The sequence below is a fragment of the Xenopus laevis genome, chromosome 8S, assembly GCF_017654675.1.
Source record: "Xenopus laevis strain J_2021 chromosome 8S, Xenopus_laevis_v10.1, whole genome shotgun sequence".
Taxonomy (NCBI): Eukaryota; Metazoa; Chordata; class Amphibia; order Anura; family Pipidae; genus Xenopus; species Xenopus laevis.
In genome coordinates this window covers 93,188,090-93,215,045 of record NC_054386.1, presented here as the reverse complement: position 1 = coordinate 93,215,045, position 26,956 = coordinate 93,188,090, and the positions used below count along the sequence as shown (strand labels likewise).

At 40.7% G+C, this 26,956-nt stretch overlaps 1 protein-coding gene across 1 annotated transcript in view; it reads left to right on the top strand.

Annotated features, from left to right (window-relative positions):
• Window positions 1-14,755: 14,755 nt before the first annotated feature.
• The window catches only part of fut8.S (fucosyltransferase 8 (alpha (1,6) fucosyltransferase) S homeolog), a 130,618-nt gene continuing 118,417 nt past the window's right edge, over window positions 14,756-26,956 (top strand). Inside the window, 1 exon segment of the mRNA NM_001096957.1 lies at window positions 14,756-14,822. The gene's annotated coding sequence lies outside the window, so the exon portion shown is untranslated.

Below are 26,956 nucleotides of genomic sequence, written 5' to 3'. Positions count from 1 at the left end.
TAACGAAATTTGATCTTGCGCTTAGGTCAATTTGCATAGGGCGGGAAATTTAAAGTTGCATGGACGTCTTTATTATAAATGTCGCTGCAAATGGTTTAAGTTACTGGTTTATATTACACATGTCCAGGGAACCTTAATAGTGATGGACGATTAAATTCGCTGGCTCAAATTTTCGGTGAATTTTCTGCGTTTCGCCGCCGGGAAATAAATTCACAAATCTCACGCGAAAATTTGCCGGTGAAAATTCACTGGCGTCAATTTCCGATTTTCACTATTTTTCCGCTAAAACGTTACAATTTCACTACTTTTCTGTGAAAATGTTCGAATTTCACGATTTTTTTTTTTTTCAACTTTCTGTTTATTGAAGTTAACACAAGATCGACAAAATGCAATTAACTTTTCCTGTTTACATACACAGCAATAAAAAATTTTCTAAGACGCAATCTTTGTCTATCGCATTATTACACACTCATAAACCTATGTATGTGTTAACAAATTTACAACAAATCCTTATAAAAAAAAAGGAAAAAGGAGAGGGGGGAAAAGGGGGGGGAGGGAGGGGTTGAGGGAGTCCTTCTGGTGGTTGAGGTATTATATTTGTCTGAGCAATAACCCTTCTCTATATAGCCAAATATTCCATACATCCTCAAATTTACTGAGCCTATTATTCATTAAAGCTGTAAGTTTCTCCATTTCGATAGACCACCATAACTTGTTTCGGATTTCCTGCATAGTAGGAGGTGGGCCCTTCCATCTTTTAGCTATTAAGCCTCTCGTGATTAGACAGAGTTGAACACAGAATTTATGTTCATTGTGTGTTATCTGTTCAGGTTTACGCAACAAAAGAGCTAGCCAAGGATCAGGTGGCATCACCGTCGCCAAGGTGTCATTTATCGTTTTAAAGACTTCCTCCCACAGTCTGTATATCGTTGGACAAGTCCACCACATGTGCATTTCATCTGCCACTTCCCCACAACCCCTTGGGCATAGATCAGAAGAGTTGAACCATTTATGCAACTTCTTAGGAGTATAATACCAGTCATGATAAATTTTATACGCATTCTCTTTAATATATGTATTTATAGAAGCTTTTGCCATTACCTTGTGAATACTCTCCCACTCCACCATTTCTATGGTCTCCCCTAGTCTCTGTTCCCATTTCAGCATAGTAGTAGTTTTCCCCTGAGTATATGCGGCTTCCACAAGACAAGAATATAAAACACTGATTTTATGTTTGCGTAAGGGATGGTTACATAGGGATTCGAAGGAGGAAACATCGGGATATGTCCGTCCCAATAACCCAGAAGCGTAATGAAGGAGCTGTTGAAATCTAAAATGTTCCCTCAGTGGTATATGATATTTGGACCGCAGAATATCCCATGAAATGGGTTTAGAGTTGATAAACATATCCTGAACCCTGGAGAACCCATTATTGATCCACCATGTAAATGTAGCGGAGTCCATCCCTGGAGGGAAAGCAGGGTTGTGAAACAGTGGAGTAAGAGGGGAGGGGAGCGTCCGTGAAGACAGGGTCAATTTAACTTTATCCCATTCAGTCACTGAGTACTTAATAAACACATTCCTCATACTTTGTCTAGGTCTATATTTATGCTCTAGCCATAGTAAATCCGCAGCTGTGTTGGGAGTGGTCAGTTGGTTTTCAAGTTCTACCCATCTGCATTCATTAGGATCTGAGTGCCACTTAGATATTTGAGCTAATACAGCTGCTTTCCTATAATTCTCCAAATTAGGAAAGGCCAGTCCCCCCCGTGTGGTGGATTGATAGCAAATTTTTTTATTTATTCTGTGTCGTCTATTCTGCCAAGTGAAATCGAACAGCTGAAGTTGCAGCTTCTCCAGATCTTTCTTGGGAGGAGGCACGGGCAGTGCCCTGAACAAATACAAAAGTTTAGGAAGTAGATTCATTTTAACAGAGCAGATCCTACCCATCCATGATATTGGCATTCTATGCCATCTTTGGAGATCATGGCGTAAGGAGGTTACCAGTGGGGTGTAATTAATGTCTGCAATTTGACTGGTCATGGGAGGGATCTTCACCCCCAGATATTTTAGACCCTTTTTGACCCATTGAAATTCAAAGTTCAGTTCCAGGAGCTTCTGAGTCGGTTTATCAAGCGTGAGATTAAGTGCCTCAGATTTGGTGTTGTTAATTTCGAACCCAGATACCTTGGCAAAGTCATGCAGCTCTTTATATAAATTGGGCAATGTAGTCAGAGGTTTGGTTATAGAAAAGATTGTGTCGTCAGCAAATAACGCCACTTTATACGTATAAGAACCTATGGTAATCCCTGATATATCCGGATTAAGGTGAATTCTATGAGCAAGGGGTTCTATACACATTGCGAATAGCAGTGGCGACAGTGGGCACCCCTGTCTGGTTCCATTTTTGATCTGAAATGGGGATGAATAATAGCCACCCATCGCTACACGGGCTGATGGAGCATGATAAAGCTTCATCACTGCCGAAGTAAATACCGAACCACAACCCATTCGCTGCAATGTGTATCGCATGTATCTCCAGTCTATGCGGTCAAATGCTTTCTCCGCATCTAACGTTAAAAGCATGGATTGGAGTTTGTCATTCTCGACCGCTTGGACTATTTGTAGAATCCGCCTTATATTATCAGTAGCCTCTCTGCCCCGTATAAAACCCGTTTGATCTGGGTGAATGATGGTGTGAAGATGTCTATTTAGTCTGTTAGCCAAGATCTTCGCATAAATTTTGAGATCCAGATTAATCAAAGAGATAGGTCTATAGTTCTGACATTGATTGGGGTCCCGGTTTGGTTTCGGAATCACAATAATGTTAGCTCTGGACATATCTCTAGTTATTTCCACATCTGAAGTAAGGAGCTTATTAAATAGGTTAGTAAGAGATGGCATAAGAGTGGTCTGGAATTTCCTATAATATAATAGGGAAAGGCCATCTGGGCCAGGGGCTTTAGAGGGTTTATGCTGGGATATAGCTAATGCCACTTCTGCATCGGAAATACCCGTTGATAGATCCTCCCCTTGTTCCTCTCGAAAGTGAGGCAGCTTGGATTCTTCCAGATATTTTTGTATATATGAGTCATCTAATGTAGGGGCTGTGGTTGTCCCATCATACAATTTCGCATAAAATTGCGAGAAAACATTCACTATAGATTTAGGATTATTGACGGTTTCCCCCTTATCCGATTTGATTGCTCGAATAAGGCCTAATCGTTTTTTGTCATTAAGAGCTCGTGCCAACATTCTGTCCGGTTTATTACCTTTGTCATAAAATTGCCTTTGTGTTCTCCTCATCGAGTGTTCAGCCTTATAAACTAACAGTAAATTCAATTCCCCTCTACACTTTTCTAGTTCCGTCAGAGTCGTTGCGGTTAAGTCACGTTTATGCCTATACTCTAGATCCCGTAGTTTATCCGTAAGTTCAACTATCTGTCGTGCCCTAAGTTTTTTTAAATGAGCTCCCTGTTTAATAAGGTGACCCCTGATCACTGCCTTATGGGCATCCCAAATTATTGCTGGATTAGGCGTTTCCTGATCATTCTCCTTAAAGTAGTAAGCTATCTGTTGAGAGAGATGCTTGCAAAAGGCGTCATCCGCTAACAGAGATTCATTAAGTCGCCATTCACCCCTCGGAGCGGACAGTTGAGGAATAAGCAATGTGCCAATTATAGGGGAATGGTCCGACCACGTTGAATTTCACGATTTTTTAAGTGAAAACGTTTGAATTTCACAATTTTTTTGTGACAATGTTCGAATTTCACTATTTTTTTCGTGAAAACGTTAGAACTTTACAATTTTTCCATGAAAATGTTTGATTCGGAACTTTCCGATTTCACGATTTTTCCAAGAATTCTTCACCATTTAGCAAATTTCACAGGAAATTCACAAATTTTTGGGCGAAAAGGGAGAAATTCGCCCATCACTAAACCTTAATAAAGACAAGAGAGTTAATATAATGCCCTACACATTAGCCCACTGTAAAATGAATGTTCCATATGTTATGAAATGTCTGGAAAAAACAACGGTTGCCGAAAAAAAGTTTGTTAGGACTTTTCCAGGCAATCACGCTGAAAAAAGGAAAAGTCGCCAGCTTTTTTTGAACTTTGGTGCATTTTCAGGCTCACGGATATGATGTAAATGATGTGATAACAGAAGACTGAGGAAGATCTAGCTGCTTTATAACACTTCGCCTGGTCTGAGATGGTGAAGGCAACTCTGGCGAAAGAGGTAACGCTCAGTAAAATCAGCATTTTAGTAAATTTGTGGAGTAACATCCTTTCGCCAAAGCAAAAAGTTGCCTGGTGATAAAGTACTAATGACCGCTAGCGATGGTCTGTTTTGCTAGCAAATTGGCGCCTGCGCCTATTAGTGATGTCCCTGCTGGTAGCAACGATGGTGAAAAGTCACCACTTCGCTCTTTAGTAAATCTACCCCCTAGTCTGTGCCCTTGTTCCCACTACCACCTCTAGTAAACGTGCATCTACATGCACACTCATTCACACACATATGCAGAAGGTGGCCAGGTTGCCTGGCAGGCTTTGCCTTGTGCTACTTGGTTGCATTTACCCCTAGAGTTGAGCATCTACCTGGACCAGTGCTTTCGTCAGGAAACACCAAGCTGGAAGGTCCCACACCAAAGTTAAGATTGGCCAACTGCCCACCCCCCCACACTACCCCTGTATGGAAGAAGCTAGTCGTGGACTCAGAACATTAAAGGGGAAGTAAAGTCTAAAATAGAATAAGGCTAGAAATGCTGTATTTTGTATACTAAACATAAACATGAACTTACTGCACTACAAGCCCAATCAAGCCACAGGGATCACTATCTTGTAACTTTGTTAAACATCTTTGCAAGACTAAGACTGTGCACATGCTCAGTGTGGTCTGTGCTGCTTAGGGATCATCATAAATTATCAAAACAGCACAAGTCAAATAATATCTGACAGAAGCCGATACAGCAAGACTGATTAATAATCAGACTATGCAGATTGCACTGGGTCCTGTGTTGTCATGTAATCTAATGTGGATTTTACAGTTTTTGTATTGTTTAATACAGACTTTCTCCAACTCTGCAGAACCAGTGGCTGCAGCAAAATAATCCTCCAAATAGAATCCCAGATTATCTGTTTAAATCTGGCTCCATGATCTTTGTCCCTGCAGCTGGAGTTGGAAACAGTAAAGGAGCTGTAAAGGCAAAAATAAAATCCAATACACATCTCTACACAGTCGCCGACTGCTCTACAGGGAAACAAACAAAGCAGCTTGAGTTCTGCATGGCTGGGAAGTAAGGCGGGGGCTCCCCCTGCTGTTCATAAGTATGATTGTTTCCCTGCAGAGCAGTTAGGGACCGTCTGACAATTCCTATCCACAGCAGTAAATGAAGGGAGAATTTCACTGCATACAGTCAGGTTTCTTATAAAAACGGTACACATTTTTAAATTAAAGTATATTGGAGATGGGGTTCTTTTTCATTGTATTTCATTTCATACAATGGAATTGTATGGCATTTTTACATGCCCTTTAAGGAGAGACAATGGGCAGGTCTACCGATGAGCTGCTGTTCATAACATAATAAACATATTTCCTTGTGTCCCCCTTATCCAAAAATAGTTACAGCCTCTGAAATTTTCTCTGCTGACAGTGGGCTAACAAGAGTTTCCTTTATTTTATTTTTTTATTATCATTCCAACAACTTCTCCCTTCTGCCATTTTCCCTCTTTTTTTACCCCAACAGTTAGGGGCACATTTATCAAGGGTTGAAGTGAAAATTAGAAGGAAAAAAATTTCAAGCTAATTTTTGTGTACTTCGACTAGGGAATAGTCCAAATTCTATTTGAATTTGAAAAAAATTAGAATATCGAAATGTATCATGTACTGTCTCTTTACAAATTCAACTTCGACCATTTGCCATCTAAAACCTGCCAAATTGCTATGGGGGACCTCCTAGAACCTATTTTGAGTTAATTGGTGGACTTTTTTTAAAAAACAAAAAATAAAATTCAATCGAATACAATGTTACTTTGAGTTGTACGATTCGAATTCGAACAAAAATGGCCTATTCACCCGAAAAAAAAGGTGATTTTTTTTTTTGATAAATTTCAGTTGGTCTTTTTTTATTCAAATTTCAAAGTTATGGCAGTTCAAAAAAACTCCCATTACTTCGAAATTCGACCCTTGATAACTCTGCCCCTTATTGTCACATATAATAATTTCCAATTTACATGTGAAAAGTTTATATTTCAAAAAAAATAGTAACATGAAAGTCCAGTTAAGAATTTAAAATAATGCCCGTTAAATTGAGGCTGCACACCGCAAGTTATTTGTGCTAAATTGGCAGCTCTGTAATGAGACGCCTTATCCGCTGCTCCCTAGATTGCTTTGCAACCATTTGTGGAAATGCCTCAGCAGTAAATGCAGAAATTGTTTGAACAAATAAATCATTTAATATTTATCTGCTGCAGTATTTCACATAGGGAGAATAAAGGAGGGGAAAATTACAGCTCATTTATATTTGTACAATTACACTGTGTATACGGTATAGGGGGGTAATAGGGGGCTTAAAGGGATACTGTCATGGGAAAAAAAAAGTTTCAAAATGAATCAGTTAATAGTGCTGCTCCAGTAGAATTCTGCACTAAAATCCATTTCTCAAAAGAGCAAACTGATTTTTTTTATATTTAATTTTGAAATCTGACATGGGGCTAGACATATTGTCAATTTCCCAGGTGCCCTCAGTCATGTGACTTGTGCTCTGATAAACTTCAGTCACTCTTTATTGCTTTTCTGCAAGTTGGAGTGATATCACCCCCTCCCTTGTCCCCCCAGCAGCCCATCAGTTGAACAATTCGAAGGTAACCAGACAACAGCTGCCTGGTAGATAATAGAACAGCACCCAATAGTAAAATCCAGGTCCCACTGAGACACATTCAGTTACATTGAGTAGAAGAAACAATAGCCTGCCAGAAAGCAGTTCCATCCTAAAGTGCTGGCTCTTTCTGAAAGCACATGACCAGGCAAAACGACCTGAGATAGCACCTACACACCAATATTACAACTAAAAAAATACACTTGCTGGTTCAGGAATGAAATTTATATTGTAGAGTCAATTATTTGCAGCCCCTCTGTTGAACAATTCGAAGGTAACCAGACAACAGCTGCCTGGTAGATAATAGAACAGCACCCAATAGTAAAATCCAGGTCCCACTGAGACACATTCAGTTACATTGAGTAGGAGAAACAACAGCCTGCCAGAAAGCAGTTCCATCCTAAAGTGCTGGCTCTTTCTGAAAGCACATGACCAGGCAAAACGACCTGAGATGCACCTACACACCAATATTACAACTAAAAAAAATACACTTGTTGGTTCAGGAATGAATTTTCATATGGTAGAGTCCCTTTAAATTAAAAAAAACACGAGGTGGTCCCTCAGGACTCTCAATCCATTTTCGTTTACTTAGGGTTTTCAGCTGATTGGGTTGCTGTAGTAATGTATTTTACTTTCTACTTGATAGAAAAACCATTTTAATACTGATGCCCTGAGGAAAATGAAAGACATTAATTTCCCTACAGAAAACAAGCAGACAGGGGACATCAGAATTTTTAAAAATACTTTTCTTCTTCTTCTTCTTACAATGGCTCTCTTTTAACAGCAGCAGCAGGGGTTTCTTTTGGTACCAATGGCCCATGATATAACAAATTCACAAGAACTAACGTTTCAGAGCATTGCTGGGAGTTTTTTTGTTACTGAAGAAGATAATTAAAGGTGGTCATACATGATAAGATCCTTTTGTTTTGGGAGGTCACCAAACGTGCAGATCATTTTAGTGAATTAGCGTTGTCCTGGTGAATTTTCGCCTGGTGAAGTGTGGCGATGTGAGCAAAGCAGTCTCTGGCGAATTTCCGGAGTTAGTCACCTTTAACATGATGCATTATTGGAGGGTTTAAGAAAATAAAGCTTAGTGGACAAGAAAAAGACCATACACTGGTGGGTGGCAATATGTTAGGTACCCCATAGTGTTTTAAGTTAGAGTCCTGCAGCGGGCCAGGTACCCGCGGGTTACCCGCAAAAACCTGCGGTACCCAGCGGTTTACGGGTAGACACTTCGGGTGCGGGTATAGACGCGATTCGGCGGTTCTGCGGGTTTGCGGGTCAGGCCGCGGGTCTTCTCAATATCGATTTTTACTCCTTTTTTCTGATCACGCCTACCTCCGATGATATCACTTCCGGTTTACAATGACAGCACTTCCTGTTTTACTCCTTTTTTTCTGATCACGCCTACTTCCGTTGATGTAGGGTACGGGTCGGGTACAGGTTCCAAAAAATTGACCCGCACAGGACTCTATTTTAAGTCCCTAAGTTTGCTCCCCAGACCAGTGCTCCTGTTCTGAAAAAAATGTCACTGGTCCAGGCCAGGCTGCAATTTTAAATTCTTTCCCAAGGCTCACCTGTCCCGAGGCTTAAATAATAAAATCTCAGAATATTACTGGGCAAGTCTGGGGGGGAAATAGCAAAGTTTAAGTGAGAGGTGTGGCCAGATATGTGGGTGGAGTTATACAGAACTATTGTTTCAAGGGGCAAAAAACATTTTGTACAAACGCCCAGGTTGCCAGCCTGGACCTGAGTTATGCTAGTCAAATTACAGCTGTGGCTAGATGATTAACGATGGTTCTATGGGTATATCAATGAGAGAGGAGGTGTATTTATAACTGAAGGAAAATCTGAATATGTAGATGAGTCCATTAGAATGCAGGTGTATGGACGAGGCAGGAATTAGAATGAGTGAGATTATGGCTGTACTGATGATGTATTATGTATGAATGAGTTTAGCAATGGGAAGTTAATAAAAGATAAGTAAAGATACTCTCAAGCATAAAACTAATAACCAACAGCACCCACAGAACTAAATAAACATCCATGATACTTAAATCCTTGGAGTGACACTGAAACTCACGGGGATAGGAATAATGATTATGTGCCAGGCAACATAACAGAAATTTCTATTCTATGTGTACTGTATATTGTGAGTGGTTACCTAAGCTCAGTAAGTGACAGCAGCACAGAGCATGTGCAGTGAATCAGCAGAAAAGATGGGGAGCTACTGGGGCATCTTTGAAGGCAGAGATCTTAACTGCTAAAGGGCTGTAGTATATTATGCATATACAGTAAACATTTGTAACACTATAACATTATTGGTATCACTTTAACTCTTTCTTTACCTATTAATGTAATCCTCTGTTTGTCTGTATATTATCATCATGCCAGTGGGACTGTATATATATCTACAGTATCTCTGTATTTGTATTTCTGTGTATAACCATCTGTGTCACTGTAACTCTGTACATAGCTACGAGCAGTTTTGTCCCTCTGTGGAAAAAAAAAACATTATTACACAACTAAATCTCTGAAAACAGAAATATACTTTGTATATATACAAATTTCTCAATTCAGAACCATAGAGATAAGTTATATAGTAGCAGTTCTGTAAAAGAATGTATATACAGTATCTCTGATGAGTGGTTCATCATAAGTGCAAGGTATTGATCATTTTGCCTGTTGTTTTCATCTTGTGTGTTTTTTTTTTTAAAAGGAGAACTAAACCCCCTCTACCATAAGCCCCACCTAAGCTTCCAGGCATTGCCCCCTTCCCTCTCTCCGGGATGTGTTTTCGTGTTAAAAAAAAACCATTTTAAAAATTCTGACCCTTAAATGTAGGGAAGTTCCCGTTCGCCATCTTCCGAATCTTCGTGTAGTCTGAGGTCTCTTCGCCATCACAAAGCCTGCCGACGCATGCGCAGTTGGGTCAATTCAGGAATCGGCTTGAACTGCGCAAGTGCAAATAGGAGTTGAGACCCGAAGACTCAACGAAGATCCGGAAAATGGCGACTTGGAGCTCCGCTTCTCTGCAATTAAGGGTGAGAATTTTTTAAAGGGTTTGTTTTACAATAAAGCACATCTTATGGAGGGAGAGGGGAGGGGGCAATGCCTGGAAGCTTAAAGGAACAGTAACACCAAAAAATGTAAGTGTTTTGAAGTAATGAAATATCACTGTCCCCCTGCACTGGTAAAACCGATGTGTTTGCTTCAGAAACACTACTATAGTTCATATAAACAAGCTGCTGTGTAGCAATCGTGGAAATTGAAAAAAGGCTACATGGCACAGGTTAAATGGTGGATAACAGATAACACCATTATGTTCTACAGAGCTTATCTGCTGTGTAACCTGATCCTTTCCTCCTTTGAATGGCTGCCCCCATGGCTACACAGCATCTTATTTATATAAACAATAGTAGTGTTTCTGAAGCAAACGCAGCAGTTTCACCAGTGCAAGGCAACACTGCAATATATCTGTAATACTTTAAAACACTTTTATTTTTTGATGTTACTGTTCCTTTAAAGGGGACCCATCACCCAAATATTCCCCTTCATGCTTGTGTTGCTCCCCCAACTCTTTTTTACATCTGAATGTTTGTCAGGGGTGAAAAAGGTTGGGGACCCCCGTTTGGGGGCATATTTATCAATGGATGAACTCTCACTTTCACCCATTGATAGATTTATACACCTAAAAATTCCATACAAGTGATTAGAGAGCATTGGAATTTCCTCCAGGCAAGCTCTATTTCACTTTTTCTAAATATGCCCCCTAGTGACTCCTGCCTGTTTCCTGACCCTGTTCTCTGACTGCCCTGACCTGAACTTGGACTCTGCTTGATCCCATTTGTTATCATGGAATCATGTTCCCAGAAATATATATTGTCTCTCTGATCTTTCACTAGTATCAACCTTGTCTGATAATAGTACCAGTCTCCTGAGTCCTATCTGTTTCCCAGTACAGGTATGGGACCCGTTATTCGGGATACCCGTTATCCAGAACATACATACATCCAAATCATGGAAAGGCTGTCTCCCACTCTATTTTATCCAAATAATCCAAATGATTTCCTTTTTTTCTGTAATAATAAATCAGTACCTTGTACTTGATCCCAGCTAAAATATAATTAATCCTTATCGGAAGCAAAACCAGCCTATTGGGTTTATTAAATGTTTACATGATTTTATTTTAGACTTAGGGGCAGATTTATCAAGGGTTGAATTTTGAGGGTTAAAAAACCCTCGAATTCGACCCTCGAAGTAAAATCCTTCGAATTCGAAGGAAAAGCTTTGATCGAACAATCGAATAAAAATCGAACGATCGAACGATTTTAATCGATCGATCAAGGATTTTTATTAGAACAAAAAAAAAAATTCAAAAAGTGCTGGGGAAGGTCCTCATAGGGTAACATTGGAGTTCGGTAGCTTTAATTTGGCGAAGTATGAAGTCAAAGTTTTTTTTAAAGAGACAGTACTTCGATTATCGAATGGTCGAACGATTTTTACTTTGAATCGTTCAAATCATTCGATTCGATCGAATTTGACCAATTCGATGGTCGAAGTACCCAAAAAATTACTTCGAAATTCGAATATTTTTTTATTCGAACTATTCACTCGAGCTTAGTAAATCTGCCCCCTGAGGTATGACGATCCAAATTACAGAAAGATCCATTATCCGATAAGCCCCAGGTCTAGAGCATTCTGGATAACAGGTCCCATACCTGTACAGGCTTCCTAAATCCTTACTAACCTTCCTTTTTTTGTATGTATGTATAGTTTTACAATCTTTAAAACTGTATGTTCCTGGTCATCTTCTCCCCTCCTCCCAGATCCACCTTCTTTTCACACCATCCACACCCACTGTCACCTCTCGCCTTTCTATCTTGCTGCTCCTTACCTCTGGAATTCCATCCCTGAATGCCTCCGTAAGAAATGCTCTCTTAATCTCTTCAAGAATAAACTCTACCTTTTGGAGCACTAGTAGAACATTCATTTAGTCCTGCCACTTAAAAGGGGTGGTTTAACTTTAAGTTAAGTTTTAGTATGTTAAAGAATGGCCAATTCTAAGAAATTTTTCAATTGGTCTTCATTATTTATTTGTTATAGTTATTTAATTATTTGCCTTTTTCTACTGACTCTTCCCAGTTTTCAAAAGGGGGTCACTAACCCCATCTAAAAACAAAAGCTCTGTAAGGCTACAAATGTATTGTTATTGCTACTTTTTTATTACTCATCTTTCTATTCAGGTCTCTCCTATTCATATTCCAGTCTCTTATTGAAATCAATGCATGGTTGCTAGGGGAATTTGGACCCTAGCAACCAGCCTGATGAAATTACAAACTGGAAACTATCTATGCATAATGGGTATACAGTGTTAGTGTGTGCATATAATAGACATAGCATGTATATTTCTGATACAGGTACATGATCTATTATCTGGAATGCTTGTGTCTTAGGGGTGTATTTATCAAAGAGTGAAGTTAAAGATCGCCACAGTCCTCTAGAGTGAAATTCTGCCACTCTCCATTCATTTCTATGGCATTTTGAAAGGAGCTGAAGTTGAAGTCCTGAAGCCGCGTAGGGCGAAGTGGCTAACGCTAGCGTCTATTCGCTAGTGTTACCGCTCGCATGGACTTTGTCGATTTCCTAACGGGCGAAGGCGTCACTTCACTAGTGAAGAAGATAGATGCTTGAGAATTTTCGCTCTGACGAACGGACAATTATAACTCTAATTCACTAAGATGTGAATTTCACTGAACCTCATTCGCCAGACTTGCCTTCGCCAGCTCAGACCAATGGAATGCATAGGACTTCCTCAATTTTTAGTGCAAAAAAATGCTGGCGTCTTTTCCTTTTTTCTGAGTGATAGGCTGTAATTGTCCATAGCATTTTTTTTGGGCACCCGGGTTCCCCCCTACATTTTCTAACATATGGAACACTAACTATACAGTGGGCTCATGTGTGGGGCATTATAACAACTCTATTGTCTTTATTAAGGTTTCCTGGACTTGTGTAATGTGATGTATTTGCTGCATCATATACGTCCATTCAACTTTATCATTTCCTGCCGTATGCAAACCAGGAAACGCTAGCGCATCTTGATTGTCGAAGTAACACTAACTTCGCACTTCAGTGAACTAGCGTTGTCCTAGTGAATTGACGCCTGGCGAAGTGTTGCGATGGCTGTGAAAGTGTCGCTTTCTAATTTATGGGGCAAATTCACTAACCTCCGAAAATTCGCCAGCGACAGCTTCGCTAACAGTGCAACACTTCGCCAGGCGTAAATTAGCCAGGACAATGCTAATTCCCTAAAACCCGAAATTGCGTCCAGGGAGCCGAACGCTTGCGATGTTGCGCTAGAATTACTGCGCCAAGTGAAGCGAAGTTGCGTTAGCGTTGCCTAATTTGCATACGGCGGGAAATTATTAGGGATGCACCGAATCCAGGATTCGGCCTTTTTCAGCAGGATTCGGCCGAATCCTTCTGCCCGGCCGAACCGAATCCTAATTTGCATATGCAAATTAGGGGCGGGGAAGGAAATCGCGTGACTTTTTGTCACAAAACAAGGAAGTAAAAATTATTTTCCCCTTTCAACCCCTAATTTGCATATGCAAATTAGGGTTCGGCTTCGGTTCGGTATTTGGCCGAATCTTTCATGAAAGATTCGGGGGTTCGACCGAATCCAAAATAGCGGATTCGGTGCATCCCTAGAAATTATAAAGTTAAATGGACGTATATGTTGCAGCAAATCCATTACACTACACAAGTCCAGGGAACCTTAATAAATAAAATAAACTTGTTATATTGCCCTACACATGAGCCCACTGTATAGTTTATGTTCCATATGTTAGGAAATGTAGGGAGGAACCTGGTTACCCAAAAAAAGAAAAAAGTCTGAAAAAGGAAAAAAGTTGCCAGCGTTTTTTGGGACTATTTTTTGAGGAGCTCCTATCTACTCTATTGCAGTTGGCCTGGTCTGAGGTGGTGAAGGCAAGTCTGGCGCAAGAGGTAACGTTCAGTAAAATCCGCATCTTAGTGAATTTGCGTCGTCCATTCGGCAGAGCAAAAATTCGTCTGGTGTTATGGAGCGAAGTCCAGCTAGAGTCTATCTTCTTCGCTAGCGAAGTTACACCGACGACCGTTAGTAAATTGGCGAACTACCGAAATGACGTCACGCAGGCGAATTTTCTCCCTTAGTCACTTCACCCTTTAGTAAATGTGCCCTTTGTCTCCTTTAGCACCTCGACTCCACTACTGTGAGGTGCAGCGCCCCCTAGTGACTACTATAAGGCTAGAATTGAGTCCAACTGCTCCTCATTGCTCACAGCATCATAAATAACTTCTAATGTTCCCCTGGAAACCCTGTACAACTGTAACACACCGTCTCTTCACATGAGGAGCAGTGAGTCATAGAACTTGTCTGTGAGCGGTATAAATGTACAGTCCTATATATATATATATATATGGTACAGACAGTATGTACACACATATCTATGTATATCTAGATTAGCGCTTGTATGGCCAGTACGACTCTGTATAGAGAAAAGGAGGAGCAGCAGGTCTCAGCTCCGCGGTCCAGTAGAAGCCAATCAGCAGTGAGTCAGTAGGTATGTAAATAATAAGGCGTCTCACTGGCACATACCACAGTGACCGAGTACAGGGGTGTCTGTATCACTGAGCTATATAGGGATGGGGAGCCCGAACTGTGCGGGTCACGGTGACCTCCCCCCTACTGATGCTTTAGGCGCCTGCGTTTGTCCCCCCCGCCCCTCCGTATCGCCCCCGTTGCTCGCTAGGCGCATGCGCAGTGTTTACCTCCCCGCCCGCTCCCTCCTCTTGCCTCTGCCTGGCTGCCACTATCTGTCCGCTCTCTGCCCGGAGCTCGGCTTCCTGTCTGCTGCTGTGCAAGGACCGCCATCCTACAGCCGCCCGGACACATAAGGTAGCGGCTTATGCTCGTAGGGAATGCTGGAAGGGTGAGGGGAGCCGGATATGTATATATATATATATGTGTGTGTGTGTGTGTGTCGGTGACTGTACTGTAGGGGAGTGGGAGACACTGGGCTGCTGCCGCCGAGGATGTGACAGTCAGTGAGCAGCACAGCTGGGCTTGTTCCTTCCGGCCGGGGATGTTACTTTGTCTTCACGTTCTGCTCATGGAACTTACATACTCCTCCTGCTGCTGCTACTGCCAGTGTCATTACTCTCTGCTTCCTCACACTATTGCCTATAGGGCTGTCTGATGTGTGTTACACTTGTGTCCTGGCCACTGTGTGTGTCTGAGTATTGTGGATATACACTGTGTGTGTCTGAGTATTGTGGATATACACTGTGTGTGTCTGAGTATTGTGAATATACACTGTGTGTGTCTGAGTATTGTGGATATACACTGTGTGTGTCTGAGTATTGTGGATATACACTGTGTGTGTCTGAGTATTGTGGATATACACTGTGTGTGTCTGAGTATTGTGGATATACACTGTGTGTTCCTCTTGTGCTGTGAGTACACTTTGTGTAACTGACATGTCATTGGTACTGTGAGTACAAGTGTGTCTGTGTGTAACTGTTCTTACATTGTGTGAGATGAGAGAAGTAGTAGTAACATTCCCAGTTTGTCAGTGTGTGACTTTATATAGACTGTGTATGTGTGGGGTGCTGTGGTTTCATTGTGTACGTCTGTTTTTCTGATTTTACACTGTACCTGGGCTTTTGTGGCTTCCCTTTCTATGCCCAGGGCCATTTGTGCACAATGTGTGTGTCGGGCACTGGGTGTGCTGGGGATACTGTGTGTAACCTGTGTGTTCTTGGATTGCTTCTGCTGCAGGTGCTGCCTGGGAAGTTGTGTGTCCATTGTGTGTGTGTGTGAGTCTGAAGTACTTGTGGAACTGGTGCCTATGGCGTTAGTCAAGCGGGGCACCGTGGTGGGTACATTATTATGCCACTGTGTGTGTTTGTGGTACCTTGTGTACGCTGCCAGGTGAGTGTTGTGCCAGTCACACACATGTTAATTCAGGGGGGGCGAGTGCTAATGACGTTCTGTACACACTGACCCACAGGAAGGAAAACAAACTCCTCAGCTGCTGCTTCAGTCTGACATGTTCCCCTAGGAAACTGCTGATTGTGCAGATCAGTTACAATTACAAAGTGTGTGTTGGAGGCATAATGTGCTTTGTTGATGCAAGTGTATTGTAACTTTTAGTTGCAATCAATGCACAAGTGCCTTTACTTTTCAGCGCCGGACTGCCCTTGAAACAAAGAATCCCCTTTAGGTGCTAATGGTGAAATCTCTGTTCCCCTGCTTTCAGTGGGTGTGGGGCCAAGGGCTCTGTGGGTGCTGGCGAGGGGTTAGGGCCCTTTCGGTTCTGGTGGGGCTGAGGGCCCTGTGGGTGCTGGCGGGGGGTTAGGGCCCTTTGGGTGCTGGCGGGGGGTTAGGGCCCTTTGGGTGCTGGCGGGGGGTTAGGGCCCTTTGGGTGCTGGCGGGGGGTTAGGGCCCTTTGGGTGCTGGCGGGGGGTTAGGGCCTTTGGGTGCTGGCGGGGGTTAGGCCCTTTGGGTGCTGGCTGGGGGTTAGGGCCCTGTGGGTGCTGGCTGGGTTAGACCTGTGGGTGCTGGGGGCTGAGGGCCCTTTGGGTGCTGGCGGGCTGAGGCCATTTGGGTGCTGGTGGGGCTGAGGGCCCTGTGGGTGCTGGCCGGGGGTTAGGGCCCTTTGGGTGCTGGTGAGGCTGAGGTCCATTTGGGTGCTGGCGAGACTGAGGGCCCTTTGGGTGCTGGCGAGACTGAGGGCCCTTTGGGTGCTGGTGTGGCTGAGGGCCCTTTGGGTGCTGGTGTGGCTGAGGGCCCTTTGGGTGCTGGTGGGGTGACAACAGCTTGAGTGATAATTTACAGTGCCATCAATAGTGTGCCTGTGCCATGTTGTAGCTTTGGATTAGCAGTGTCCGTGTGATTCTTTGAGCACATGGGTATGTACAGTATTCACTCTTCTTATTGTGCCAATATTATGTCCATTCAACCTGCGTAGTTAACTCTTTGCTGGCAGTGTGTAGGTTGCCCTGCATGTGGTGTTTGCACCTTAGGGCCCTGCTTGATCATGATATACATGTGAGATATATATCACAGAATCACACTATACAGAAACTACCATTACTGTTAGTGAGTATTTGAGTTGGACTGTGCTTGGGTGTGAGTAATAGGGTGCATATTCTGCTCTGCTTATCTACACATGCACTTGTATTGTGTTTATATCTACACTGGGAGGCTGCATGAATTGCTAAAGTTACACACCAACACTCCGCACCATGAAACATTGTTACGCAGTCTGGGTTGTGACCGTTTCCTTGAGGCTGCCGTATACTGGAATAATATGTCTGGCATTTGTAATTGTCTCGGATATAAAGTTGCCACGTAACTCCTTTAAAAAGCTACACAGATCAAATCCACTACACTCTTGGTTAATACTTGAAGTGGGCCTCCACCCATTTGTTTGTTTTTCAGGGGTGGTTTATGGGGTTTATGTTAACTTCTAGTATGTTAAAGAATGGCTAATTCTAAGCAACTTTTCAATTGGCCTTCATTTTTTCTTTTTTTTTTATAGTTTTAGAATGGTTTGCCTGACCCCCATCTAAAAAAGAAATGCTCTGTAAGGCTACACATTAAGCTGAAGATTTATCAAGGGTTGAAGCGAAAGATTCGAATTTCTGATTCTAATTTCTAATTTTCAAATTCAAATTTTCTAGTTTTTTTATGGCCAAAACGGTCAAATTCGACTAAGGAATTGTTAAAATTCAATTAGGGTTATTTTTTAAATTCAGTTTTCAAGACTTATCATACATTGGCCCTTTAAGAACGCGAATTCGACTATTCGCCACTTAAAACCTGCCGAATTGCTGTTTCAGCCTAAGGAAAATATCCTGGGATTAATTTGGAGTTGTTTGCAGCCTTCCTGACATTCAAGTTTTTTGCTCAGAAAAAACTCAAATTCGAGTTTTTATGTCAATTCTATTGACCCGACTTTGAAAAATTCTAATTTTTAATAAATTTAGATTGGTCGAATTTATAGTTCATGGGAGTTTATGGGAGTTTTAAAAAAAAAACTCCCATGAACTCGAAATTCGACTAATCTATTCAGGCCTCTCTCCTATTCATATTCCAGTCCCTTTTTCAAAACCTTGCATGGTTGCTAGGGTAATTTGGATCCTAGCAACCAGACCGCTGACATTGCAAACTGGAGAGCTGTTGAATAAAAAGCTAAATAACTCAAAAACCATAAATGATAAAAAATGGAAACCAGTTGCAAATTGTTGTTTCCATAGTGCAGAGAATAGGAATGACACGTGCAAATACATTTAGGGGGGTATTTGTTAATACTCATTTTTATCTCATTATTTTAAAAATAAAAACCACAATTTGGCTTAATTAAAAAAAAAAAAAATCCAAATGAAAATTGTATGTGCCGGAAAAGTCGTGTCAAAATTGTGCAACAATTTGAATCTTGCCACTTTTCTGAATTGTCGCCCGAAAACCACAAATTTTCGAAACCCAGCGTCAAAATGTCTGAATCCTATGAAGATCATGAAAGAAAGAATCATCTTCCAATTGAAAAAGTGACGTCTGCCATTGAATTCAACATGACTTTGACAGGTTTTAGCTGGTATCTTTTTTCCTTTAAAAATCCGGATTTTTCCCCTTAAAGGGGTAGTTCACCTTTAAGTTAACTTTCAGTAGGTTATAGGATGACCAATTCTAATCAATTTTCAATCGATCTTCATTATTTATTTTCCATAGTTTTTTTTAATTATTTGCCACCTTCTTCTGACTCTTTCCAGCTTTCAAATGGGGGTCATTGACCCCATTTAAAAACAAATGCTCTTTAAGGCTACTCCTTTATTGTTATTGCTACTTTGTATTACTCGTCTTTCTATTTAGGCCCTGTGCTATTCATATTCCAAATCAATGCATGGTTGCTAATGAAATTTGGACCCTAGCGACGAGTGCTGATATTGCAAAATGGAGAACAAAAAAGCTAAATAACTCAAAACCCACAAATTATAAAAAATGAAAATCGTTGGCAAATTATCTCAGAATATCACTCTCTACATCATACTAAAAGTTAACTCAAAAGTGAACAACCCCTTTAAAAACTAGACCAGAAAAATGTGAGGTTTAATAAATAGGAAAGTAGCAATATTAATACATTTTTAGCATTAAAGAGCATTTGTTTTTTAGATGAGGTCAGTGACCGCCTTTTGAAAACTGGAAAGAGTCCGAAGAAAACGGCAAGTAATTCAAAAACTACAATAAATAAATAATGAAGACCAAAAGAAAAGTTGCTTAGAATTAGCCATTGTATAACATACTAAAAGTTAACTTAAAGGTGAACCACCCCTTTAAAGTGGCGCTGAGAAGACCTGTGTGTAAGGGCCATTGGTGTGAGTGCCTGTATTGTGTGCACATATTTAGGGGGTTATTTATTAAAGTCCAATTTTTCTCTGGTTGGAGCTTTAAAAGGGAAAGATTATTTTTTTGTAGCAAAAAAAAAAAAAAATTGAATTTTTCGAAATTTCAAAGTCAGAATTAAAAAAGTACTCCAACTCAGAGCTGCCGAGTTCATGTAGAAGTCAATGGCAGATGTCCCGTTGACATTTTGAAGATATCCTGATCCGTGCTGGGTTTCGTTTAATACGTTTTTCGTGGTTTTGGGTGTCAAATCCAAAAAAGTTGCAGTTTTCGGTGACAAATCCAAAAATGATTCAGATTTCTTCACGACTTTACCAAGTCCTTTCTTCCTTTCTTCCTTTCTTCCTTTCTTCCTTTCTTTCTTTCTTTCTTTCTTTCTTTCTTTCTTTCTTTCTTTCTTTCTTTCTTTCTTTCTTTCTTTCTTTCTTTCTTTCTTTCCGCACATGTATATAAACCAGAGGCCAGTGCCATGTACCATTGCAACTTTATTTTATTGATTTATTTATATTTGATGATGCCACGTAATGACATTGAACCTGATGCAGCCAAGAACAATAACACTGAATGTGGTGCTGGTGTAATAAACAGCTTTGCCGGAACCACGTGCCAGAGAGAGAACATTAGAGAACGTGGTGGCAGTGGTTTACGTTCCTCCAGACCTTGCACCTTCATCATTTCCTTCCTGTTAGAAAGATGTTTTAGACCTAAAACTTCAAGAAAGCGCTTTCTTTCCATAGGCCTGTGTGCAGATGGAGGGTGCTCTGTTGGGTCATGTGACTATCATTTGACTTGCTGTGTAATGGTTACTCACGCGAAATTGTGCTTTTTTCATATCCAGGTTGTAAGACAGTGCGTTATCTATATACACAACAATTTACACTGAATTTGGCCCCCTTAGGGCAGAGACAGATGCTGCTATTTCGGGAGATTAGTCGCCCAGCGACAAATCGCTTCTTCATCTGGCGACTAATCTCCCCTAACTGCCTTCCTGATGGCTAGAATGTAAATCGCTGGCGGGATGGCACTTGAAATGCTGCATTTTCCAAAGTCGCCCGAAGTTGCCTCACAAGGAAACTTCGGGCGACTTTGGAAAGCCGAAGTGATCCAACTGTCATCCTGCCCTTGATTTACATTCTAGCCAGCGAGAAGGCAGTTTGGGGAGAAAAGTCGCCCAAAGAAGAAACGATTTGTCACTGGGCGACTAATCTACCGATATAGCAGCATGTGCCTCTGACCTTACAGTCCAAGCTCAGTGCCTGAGGGGCAGATACATTAAAAGATAATTATTCCTTATATTAAAAATATGTTTCATAATGAGTATCTTATTTTGTACTTGGGCATAAGTTGTTTTGTGGACTGATCGCATTCTTACATTATTATGCAGAAGCAGACCTATCACTTCCGTTGTTGCTATGGTGAGTGCCTTAGCAAGGCAACTAACATGGCAGCTCCCATTAATATACATAAATGCTAATACAGGTATGGGATAAATTATCTGGAAACCCTTTATCCAGAATTGCGGAAAGGCTTCCATAGACTCCATTATAATAAAAAAATCCAAATTTTAAAAAAAATGGGATTGGCGGAGGCAGCTCCTTAAACGAGCAGTTTAGTGTAAAAATAAAAACTGGGTAAATAAATAGGCTGTGTGAAATAAAAAAAATGTTTCTGATATAGTTAGTTAGCCAAAAATGTAACGTATAAAGGCTGGAGTGACTGGATGTGTAATATAATAGCCAGAACACTACTTCCTGCTTTTCAGCTCTCTAACTCTGTGTTAGTCAGCGACTTTAAGGGGGGCCACATAGGACATAACTGTTCAGTGAGTTTGCAATTGATCCTCAGCATTCAGCTCAGATTCAAAAGCAACAGTTATGACCCATATGCCCCCCCCCCTCAAGTCTCTGATTGGTTACTGCCTGGTAACCAATCAGTGGAAAGCAAGAGAGCTGCAAAGCAGGAAGTAGTGTTCTGGCTATTATGTTACACATCCAGTTACTCCAGCCTTTATACATTACATTTTTGCCTAACTAATTACCTGTATATTAGAAACATTTTTTATTTAACACAGCCTATCTATTTACCCAGTTTTTATTTTTATACTGAACAATTCATTTAAACGTATAAATTAATATATGTTGTGACAGAGGTAATCAGAGGTAATTATGCCACCGGCTGGGTGATACTTGCATTTGCGTCTGCCTGTTTAGTTATCTCCATATATCTGCAGATGTAGCCAGTCTTGGAATTTTCATGTGCAAAGGGATGATCTGAAATAGCTGTGTGTTTGTAAGTGAATGTTTGCTCAAACTAATACACCTGAAACACACTCACACACAGCAGCACAAGAGTAAGCAAATGTATACTGAACTGGTGTGAAGCTGGGGCAGAGATGGCATTTGCTCTATATACATTCTGCTGACAGTTGTAGGGATACTGGGAGTTAAAGGGAAACTATTGCAAAAATTAAAATTTAATACAGGTATGGGACCTGTTATCCAGAATGCTCAGGACCTGGGGTTTTCTGGATAACGGATCTTTCCGTAATTTGGGTCTTCATGCCTTAAGTCCACTAGAAATTAATTTAAACATTAAATAAACCCAATAGGCTGGTTTTGCTACCAATAAGGATTAATTATATCTTAGTTGGGATCAAGTACAAGCTACTGTTTTATTATTACAGAGAAAAGGGAAATAATTTTTAAAAATTTGGATTATTTTGATAAAATGGAGTCTATGGGAGACAGCCATTCTGTAATTCGGAGCTTTCTGGATAAGGGATCCTATACCTGTATAAGCTTCCTCATACTGAAGTAAGAAACTTTCTCAATACAATCCATTAAAAATTCAGCATTGTTTGTGAAATGATCAAGTTTATCTTCTCTATCCTTCCCTCAGCATCAGTTTTTCTTTATTCTGTCTTCATTCGGCAGTTGGGTGTCAGATGAATGATCCAATATATCTTATAGGGGGGGGCTCCCTTTCCTGGCAGATGTATTAGAGCTCACTCAAATAACTGATTCCAGTACAAACAAAATCTATCAAAATAACTGCCTTTTGCACAAATTCTGCATGTAGAGAGACAGGATTTCTGGTGATTTTAATAGAATGAGCTCTAATACATCTTCTAGGCAAAAGGAGCCCCCCTATAAGATATATTGGATCATTCATCTGACACTCAACTCCTGAATGAAGACAGATGCTGAGAGAGGGATAGTGACGATAAACTTGATTATTTCATAAACGGTACAGAATTTTTAATAGATTGTATATAACAAGGTTCTTATTTCAGTATGCTGAAGCTAATATTACATTTTTATTTTTAAGTTCAATGCCCTGGAGGTGAGAAACTGCTGTTTTTTTCTATAAAAAAAAAAGTACCCTTTTCTGTGTTGCTGGGGACGGCCTGTCTTCTTGTTTATTTGTATATTACAGCTGTTGTGTCTTCTCAAGAGGAGCAGATAATTGATGGTTATTGATACTGTCACCTGCGTCTCTTGTCTTCTCTGTCTCCTCGTTATAGTGACACAGCGGTAACAAATGGGCATTAATAAGTAATGTGCTATTGTGATGCTACCCCCGCTAGTTAGAGTTTAGTGCAAATGTTTGTATGGCTTTCCCAGAGAAGGAAAAAACAAGGAAAGTTCGGTGGCTAAAGCTCTTTTTCTGGCACTTTTGCCACCGGAGCACAGAATCAATAAACAGGTATGGGATCCGTTATCCAGAATGCTTGGGACATGGGGTTTTCTGGATAACAGATCTTTCTGTAATTTGGATTTTCATACCTGGATATTGTGAGTGGGTCCCTAAGCCCAGTAAGTGACAGCAGCCCAGAGAATGTGCAGTGAATCAACAGAAAAGAAGATGAGGAGCTACAGGGGCATCTTTGGTGGGACAGCTTTTCTGTTAATTGAACTTGGCTGGTACAGAAACCTAAAATATATTGTTAGTTTTAGTTCTCCTTTAAATGCAGTGTGAAGAGATCCATTATTTTGCTGTTTTCACTGTGATTATTCACATATGTTTTATGCATGCTTGCAGAAATGCTCAGATTAATGGGGACAACATAATTGAATACTGTTGATGAATCGGTTAGCCTAAAAAACTGTCACTTTCTTGTATTTGATAATACAGATGTTGGTTTTTTTTTTCCAAATTGAAAATATATTCTGACTTTTTTTCAATTGCACCGCCTGCTATTATCTATTGGCACTTTAACAAGACTTTTTTTTTTAATGCTATTGCTTAATGCAACCATAATAATCATTTTATTCATGTTTGTGCCAGAAACTCAAATGCTTATAGGAAGGGTCCCGCTAGTTTATTCCAAAAATCATCATGGATCTTGCACAAACATGCTATTTCTCAATGTAACATTATAGCATAATAAAGACTTCTGTGCTTAGTAATATATTAATTATTCCGCGTGTGTGTGTGATTATATATATATATATATATATATATATATTATATATATATAATTGCACAAGGAATAGCGACACTCACGGGATCATTTTAGATGCAAGCAAAATAGTATTTATTCCACTCAACGTTTCGATCCCTCACGGGAAGCTTCGTTGGAAGATTACAAACAGAACCATAACCATAACCATACCATACCTCCCAACTGTCCTCTTTTGAGCGGGACAGTCCCTCTTTTGACAGCTCAACCCGCAGTCCTGTGTTTGTACTGGAAAGTCCCAATTTCTCAGCACTGAACAACCAGAAAAAGATACAATGTTTCTAACTTAATTGATTTTGGCAGAAAGCCCAGAATAGATATTTAAGGTACATTTGTAACAGTTTTGTCCCTTGGGATAAGTTAGACTCACAGCTTAAAGGGCAATTCACCTTCATTAGTAAAAATGTAATAAAACATAAAAACTACAGAAATGTGTTCAAACTTTCATTTTGTAAAATGGGCATGGTAATTAGGGGGGTATAGCTGCATAAAGGGGCGCGGTCAAAAAAATTTCACGATGCTCCGGCAAATATTTTTGTCCCTCTTTCCAGAAGTTGGGAAGTATGCCATAACCACCCCAGAAATTAAGAATATATTCTGGGGTGGTTATGGGTCTCTGGTTTGTTGTTTGTAATCTCCTGATGAAGATCCCCGTGTGGGATCGAAACGTTGAGTGGAATAAATACTTTTTTGCTTGCATCTAAAATGAACCCGTGAGCCCCGTCTCTATTCCTTGTGCAAATGTCAAGTTATACGCTAGCTGCCACCTGGGTCTATACAGAGTAAACAGAGTGCACCTTTGGAACTTCCCCATCCCCAACCTTTTTAACCTGTGAGCAACATTCAGAAGAAAAAGGAGTTGGGGAGCAACAATTTTATATAACTAAAACTTGCCTCCAAGCTGCACCTGTTCGTTGATGCGGTCCCGCAATCCGACCGCCGGTTCCCGTTCGTTAGGATCCGATCTTTTGGCCCTAGGAACCACAATTGGATCAGCCCGATATTGCCCACCTCAAGGCAACATCGCCAAACGAGTGGATCTCTCTCTGATATGCCCACCTTGACTTGAAGTACAGCAGCAAAGAGTGATTGAAGTTTATCAGAGCACAAGTCACATGACTTGGGGCAGCTGGGAAATTGACAATATGTCCAGCCCCATGTCAGATTTCTAAATTGAATATAAAAAATCTGTTTGCTCTTTTGAGAAATGGATTTCAGTGCAGAATTCTGCTGGAGCAGCACAATTGACTGATTCATTTTGAAATTTTTTTTTTTCCCATGACAGTATCCCTTTAAATAAACTCCCATTCGAAAATTCTGAACTCGAAATTCAACCTTTGATAGATTGCACTCGGGCGGTTTTTCCTGCGGTCCGCTGCATTGCGCTTTCTTCTGTTGAGCCGCAGGGGAGCACAGGAGTAGACGCACTCAATTCAGACGCAACACAGACGCATGTAACTGCTGAATGCAGGTGAAATGCAACATGCTGCGTCCCACCTGCGTTTGGCGCTTACATGCGCAACGCAGGAGAGCGCAGGAAAAACCGCCCGTGTGTAAGAGCCCTAATAGTGTTTTTGCCACAGGAATTTTTTTTTTGTAAAAGCCGAGAAGTTCTTCCTTATTTTTTTTTTCTTTTACAAATAAGCCCCCTAAAGTGATGTGTCCACAGAGAGTTTCCCACTGTTACACAATTAAGTTGCGTCGCACTTTCTGGTCCGCTTAAGCTGGCGTTACCACAAAGCAACACTCATGGGGTTTATTTATCAAAATCTGAATTTATCTGATGTTTTAAAATAAAAAAGTCAGACCAACCTAGAATCCAAGATTTGACCTCTTTTATTATAAAATGCATGATTTAATCAGATCGGGGGAAAACTTGATCAAATCAAGCGAAAACCCGAATCGTACAACTCTTTTAAAATTGCTTCTTCCCAATTGTTTCTTCATCCCTGAAAAGACAAAATTTTTAGGATTTTTTGCCCAAATTGTTAGATTTTTGGGCTAATGCCAGCGCAGACCACCATCTCCAATAAGGTGGCCATAGACGTAACGATTCTTGGAAATCTTTCTTGGAAAACGACGAGCCGACCGATATTCAAGTCTTCTGCCGATATCGGTCGCCTCTTTTGCCACCATACTCGCACTGAATATCATACGAGAATTGGTTTTGTACGATATTATCTGTGCGTCTATGGCCACCTATAGACTTATATACAACCTCGGCAGTTTTGAGATAACGGACTTTTTCCATCCTCGGGTTTATAATAAATTACTAAAAATTCATATTTTATAGTATCGTTTTTTGGCATTTGGAATTTAATAAATAACCCCTTGTATGTCTTAAAGGGAAATCTAACATATTTAACATTTGCATGACAGCTAATGAATATTTCAACTGATACGGTTTTTTTTGTTTGTAAATTTAAAAAATGTTTTTTTTCCCCCTCTCAGTTACCTCTGTAGCAGTTCATCAACCCACATTATTTTCCACTCTGCTGAGAAATGTATCCGACTGTAACAGTTTGTAAGACTGGCAACCTAGTTTACAGAGGAGAGGGAGGAAAATGAAACAAATTCAAAGGCTACAATCTAGCAACTGAAGAAATCCATTATTTCTGAAATACTATTAGAAAAAGGGATAAAGTTCCCCTTTAATTTCTTTCCGGGCAGTTAAAGTCACTGCTGCATTAGATGCTTAGCCCGTCGGTGTTGCATATATAGCCTGCCAGAACATCTCTGAGCTCATTTACCAGTCTACCCATGGCTGCCTCCTACCATTCATCTAGTTCAAATGAAGTGTAATGTTAGTGAGCAGGAGCTGCAATGAGCCATTGAGTTACCTAAGGGCCTCCACTGGGGACCTCGCTCCTCAGATATCTAACACACATACCTGCTATGGAGGTACTGGGGTTACAAGTTTATTTTAAAGGAGAAGGAAAGCCACCAAAGCAGATTATTGCCAATAGATTAGCCACAATAGTTCAAGCTATAACACTATGTTTATTCTTTACCATACCTGAGTAAACAGCTCTAGAAGCTCTCTCTGTTTGTTTAGCATAGCAGCTGCCATATTAGCTTGGTGTGACATCACTTCCTGCTTGAGTCTCTCCCTGCTCACTCCTAGCTCTGGGCTCAGATTACAGCAGGGAAGGGAAGAGTGAGA